This window comes from Pristis pectinata, chromosome X (genome assembly GCF_009764475.1).
Source record: "Pristis pectinata isolate sPriPec2 chromosome X, sPriPec2.1.pri, whole genome shotgun sequence".
Lineage (NCBI taxonomy): Eukaryota > Metazoa > Chordata > Chondrichthyes > Rhinopristiformes > Pristidae > Pristis > Pristis pectinata.
The window spans coordinates 9141073-9147072 of record NC_067450.1 but is presented as its reverse complement, the minus strand read 5'-3'; positions in this window follow the sequence as shown (position 1 = coordinate 9147072).

Genomic DNA, 6000 nt, shown 5'->3' with positions numbered 1-6000 from the left:
GAGGGGTGGTGGAGGCAGAGACTCTCACAGCATTGAAGAAGCAATCAGAATCACCAAGGCATAGAAGGCCATGGATCAAGTACTGGTAAATGGGATTAATGTAGGTGGGTGCTTATGGCTGGCATAGACATGTTGGGGTGAAGGGTCTGGCACGATGGATTTCCAGGTGACCCGAAACGACCCAGGAATGGTTGTAGGCGCGTTTCACTAAGCGCTGAAATAAACAGTGATACCTGAACTAGTTCCTGGCTTTTGGGATGTTTTGTTGAACTGTGATGCAACCACAATTCGGCCCTAACTCAAGTGAGTAACACTCTTACCCCCAGGTCCGAAAGTTGTCTGTTCAAATCCCACTCAGGAAACTTGGACACATAAATCTAGGCTAGCTGTCGAATAAGTATCACTGGAGAAGCCCTTGTTCAGTTGGGGCATCGATCCAAGACCCTGTCAGTTTCTGCAGGAGGACAGAGAAAGATCCCAAGGGTCTCAGATCTGAAATATTAACTCTGTTTCTCCCTCCACAGATGCTGCCTGACCTGCTGAGTGTTTCCAGCACTTTCAGTTTTTATGTCAGATAATTCCAGCATCTGCAGTTTTTTTGATTTTCATTAACTGCCAAATGATCACATTCACCTACCTTCAGACTGATCAGTGAAGCCTTATCACTCGAGTGGACAATTCTCCGTTTCCCAGCTATGTTGATGACTCTGCCTCCAGGTTTTCTGGGACATGCACTTCCCAGAATTCCAGTGTTTAACCCTTTGGGGTCCTCTCAGAATTCAATGGCGCAGTGCTGCCATGGTGAAAGAAGGAATGAAAGACACAGTTAGAGTAAAGCGGTTCTGGGGTTCAAGGAGCTCGAGAACTCGAGTTAGAGCGTGAGGGGAGTGGGGAGTCACAGGTGACAAATATTTTCATTATATCAGTGGGATAACAGGAGGATTTTGCCACAGAGAGTGAGAGATGGCACTGTCTGAAGCAGCTCAGCCAAGTCGAGTGGTGCACAAGCTTGCTTGTGTGTGGCGAATTTCAGATGAGGGAGACAGTTTGTGCTCAAGCAGCAACTACATGAAGCCTTATGCTTGCTATGGGCCTCATGCGAAGCCAAACCAGCATAGGAATTATACTATGAATGGTGGGGCACTAGGGAGTGTAATGGAACAGAGGGACCTCGGAGTACAAGTGCACAGTTCATTGAAAGCGGCCTCACAGGTAGACAGGCTGGTGAAAAAGGTGTTTAGCACACTGGCCTTCATCAATCAGGGCATCAAGTACAGGAGTTGGGACATTATGTTGCAGTTGTATAAGTTGTTGGTGAGGCCGCACTTGGAGCACTGTGTACAGTTTTGGTCACCCTGTTATAGGAAAGATGTGGTTAAACTGGAAAGGGTGCAGAAAGATTTACGAGGATGTTGCCAGGACTAGAGGGCCTGAGTTATAGGGAGAGGTTGGCCAGGCTAGGTCTTTATTCCTTGGAACATAGGAGAATGAGGGGCAACCTTATAGAAATGTTTAAAATTATGAGAGGCATAGATAAGGTGGACGGTAACAGTCTTTTCCCCAGGGTAGGGGAGTCCAAAACTAGGGGGCATAGGTTTAGGGTGAGAGGGGAAAGATTTAAAAGGGACCTGAGGGACAACATTTTCACACAGAGGGTGGTGAGTGTATGGAACGAGCTGCCAGAGGACGTGGGTGAGGCAGGTACAACAGGGCCATTGAGGAAGCACTTGGATAGTACATGGAGGGGCGGGGCTTGGAGAGATATGGGCTGAAGGCAAGAAATTGGGACCAGCTGGATGGGCACCATGGTTGGCATGGACTGGTTGGGCCGAAGGACCTATATCTGTGCTGTATTGCTCTGTGACTCTATCGTGCTGAGGAGTACATTAGACAAAGACTGGTCTCGTTAAGGCCTCAAAAACATATTCATTAATGCACCAGAGGTGCTGCCTTATGAATCGGACATTAAATCAAAGCCCTGTCTGCTCCAGAGGGTGTGAAAGATCCCATAATATTATCTGAAGTACAGTGGATATTATCTTGGGTGTCTTGCTTCAATCAGCATCAATAAAATCTCGCCATTGTTGCAGTGCTGTTTGTGGGAGCTTGCTATGCACAAACAAGTGGCTGGGTCTCCTGAGATCCTGAAGGGATAGGGAGTTAGTGCACGAACATGGCACTGAGGTGAAAGATTAGCCATGATCGACATAAATGGTGTAGCAGGCACAAGGAGCTGGATTGGCTGTTTCTGCTGTTTTTTTTAATTTACAGCATGGTAACAGGCCCTTCCGGCCCAACGAGTCCACGCCGCCCATTTTAAACCCATATTAACCTACCCGTATGTCTTTGGAATGTAGGGGGGAAACCAGAGCACCCAGAGGAAACCCACGCAGATACTGGAGAACGTTATTTCTAATGTTCTAAAATGCACTATAAAAATGCATTCCATTGACTTCAGTTGAGTGAATTCCAGGGGAGGAGTCGTTGAGAAGATAAAGCACATCTTGAGCTGTTGACAGAATGAATTTTTCAGCACACTATTCCTCAGATACCTTTTCCAACCAGATGCTCCTTGACCAACTTTGACCAGCAGAGGGGAGTGTTGCACTTTGGCTTGTTCCAGGCTCTGCTCACCACTAGACTATCTCAAAGAAATCAGAATCCAGTCTTTCAGTTCAAACATCTGAAAAAATAAATGAAGATCAAAAAAACTGCAGATGCTGGAAATCTGAAATAAAAACAGAAAATGCTGGAAACACTCAGCAAGACACAGCAAGACTCTGTGGAGGGAGAGTTCTGACAAAGCGCCTTGGACCTGAAAAGTTAACTCTGTTTCTCTTTCAGCAGACGCTGCCTGACCTGCTGAGTGTTTCCGGCATATCCTGGTTTTATTTCTGAAAAGTAACTTGCCTAAATTCAGTATCCAGACTGAAAAAATCTGAAGTTGTCCAAATGATTCACCCAACACAATCCAACTTTCCACTTCAGGGGGTGACCAAGTTAAATGAAAATACTACATCTTCCAGTCAATTTAGCCTTGAAGTCTTCCACAGTGGGTGGTGGGTAGTTTGTGAGGTGGTGCACTCCTTCTGCTGCTTACTCGTGGTCTCTGTGTGCTCCTGATGCATGGGCTCAAGGTTCTGGACACCATCCCCAATACTCCTTGCCCACTTTGAGCGGGTATGGGTAAGAGATTCCCAGGAGGCAGTAGGGATGTTGCATTTCTTCAAGGAGGTTTTCAGTACATCCTTGAATCTTTCTTTCTCTGCCTGTTAATCTCTTCCCATGATAGTGAACATAGAACATTACAGCACAGTACAGGCCCTTCGGGCCCACAATGTTATGCCAACATTTTATCCTGCTCTAAGATCTATCTAACCCTTCCCTCCCACGTAGCCCCCTATTTTTCGATCATTCATGTGTCTATCTAAGACTGTCTTAAATGTCCCTAATGTATCTGCTCCCATAACCTCTGCCGGCAGTGCGTTCCACACACCCACCACGCTCTGTGTAAAAAAACTTACCCCTGACACCCCCCTTATACCTTCCTCCAATCACCTTAAAATTATGTCCCCTCGCATTAGCCATTGTCGCCCTGGGAAAAAGTCTCTGACTGTCCACTCGATCTATGCCTCTTATCACCTTGTACACCTCTATCAAGTCACTTCTCATCCTCCTTTTCTCCAAAGAGAAAAGCCCCAGCTCGCTCAACCTATCTGCATAAGACAGAACAGAGTGTCTGTCGCGGGAGTCGGGAGTCTGGTGTGCAAACGACATAGCCTGCCTAACGTTGCCAACTGTAATTGGGGTCTCAGTGCTGGAGATGTTGGTCTGGGAGACAACACTGACATTAGTTCACTCATCCTGCCAGTGAATCTGGAGGGTCTTGCAGAGACGGTGTTGCTGATATCTTTCTAGTGCCTGGACGTAGCTGCTGTAGGTGGTCCAGGTGTCCGTAGAATGGAGGAGGGCAGGGATCACCTGCCGCCGGGATAGACCAGGAGTTTTGTGCCAGGACTGAGTTCTTAATCTTCAAATACCGTTTTCCTCAGTCAACCAAAGGGTGCACTGGGGGTGGTGGTGAATCTCGTCACCAGCAACACACAAGATGCTGGAGGAACTCAGCGGGCCAGGCAGCATCTGTGGAGGGAAGTGGACAGTCGATGGTTCGGGTCAAGACCCTGCATCTGTCCAGATGTTTAGCCTTGAAAGGATATAAATCAGTGATGCTTCTTGTAAAAATTGTGTATAATTTATGTTTATTTCTCTTCTGAACGTTGTGTATCTGATCCTAAGTGCCTGTGATGCTGCTGCAAGTAAGTTTTTCATTGCACCTGTGCACACATGGACTTGTGCATCTGACAATAAACTGACTTGACTTTTGAAACAGTAAAGGCTATTTCTCGAGCATTTGTTCATGTTGTCAGTTAAACTGATTCACTCATCAACCAAAACCTCCATCCCTACCTCCCGTTTATACCGGTCAGTCTGCCCAGCTTTGACAATCACTTAGAGAGGTCTTCATATTTCTTTCTGATGATGCCAAACTCCGAATACAGGTCATCCTTCAGTTTTCGGGAGTTGGTCTTACATTGGAACCACGGCCCTTTCCCAAATTCCCACACAAGGAACACAAGACAATGGGAGCAGGAGGAGGCCACTCGGCCCATCAAGCCTGCCCCGACATTCAATATGATCACGGCTGATCTGCCCTGGGACTCATCTCCCAGGAAGCTAGGTTCATGGCAATGAAAAAGGAAGGTGGGTATTGTGTCTGGACGACTGATCAATCCCACTTGTTTGTGGATATGTAATAGAATATGCTATGATTGGGTAATTTGGAGGAAAACCCCTCAATAGTGTGGTTAGTGATAGATGAATTTGAATGTGATATTGTCATTTCCCATCCGGCTGCAATTTACAAAAGAAACCAAAAGTTGATGTATTTGTTTAATTATCAAAAATACCTGATTTTCCCAGCAGTGATAATAACTGAAAACCCCATGCTTAGTTTGCCAAAGTAAAATCTGCAAAAGTTCAAGCTGTACGAAGAAGCCTGATCGCCAGCACCAGCCGTGGAACATCAAGGAGGCTGGCAAAGTGACAAAGGAAGAGGGCTGTGGTTGTCGGAGCTCAGGCATCCCAGCCCCACGACATCACTCCAGAAGTTTCTCAGGGCAGTGTCCAAGGCCCAACCTTTTCCTGATGAGAGCAGCGCCAACAGTTCTCAAGAAAACTCGACACCATCCATAACAAAGCAGCCCACTTGATCGGCACCCAGTCCACCACCCTGAACACTCCGTCCCTCCACCACTGATGCGCACAGTGGCTGCAGTGTGCACTGTCTACACAATGCTCTGCAGTTACTCACCCGGGCTACTCCGACAGCACCTCCCAAACCTGTGACTTCTACCTCCAGTAAGGACAGGGGCAGTAGATAAGGAAGCACCGCCACCTGCAGGTTCCCCTCCAAGTAACACAACATCCTGACTTGGAAGTACATCTCTGTTCCTTCACCGCCACTGGGTCTAAACCCTGGGGCTCCCTCCCCTTCAGCACTGTGGGAGCACCTTCACCAGAGGGACTGCAGCAGTTCAAGAGGACGGCTCACCCCCACCTTCTCAAGGGGCAGTTAGGGATGGGCAGTAAGTGCTGGTGATGCCCACGTCTCATGTATTATTAAAACTGCTGTATTCCAACCTGTTATTGCATGGAAGATATCAGAGCAATTAAAAATATGTCCCGAAGGAGCTATTGAACTGTCATTGGACAAACTCTGAGCACAAACTGTTGTATCCTAGCCCTCGTGCTACACACTTGGAGATAAATATTTACTGGCCCTTGGCAATATGTGCTGTGAACACCACCAGGCCAACCCCTCTTGCCCTGCCGCCAATCCTCACCCCACCACACTGCCCTCCCCCCAAAATGGCTACTGGATATACTGGTGTTCAACTTCCTACTGAAGATTTAACAGATAAATCACAACACTTAGACCAG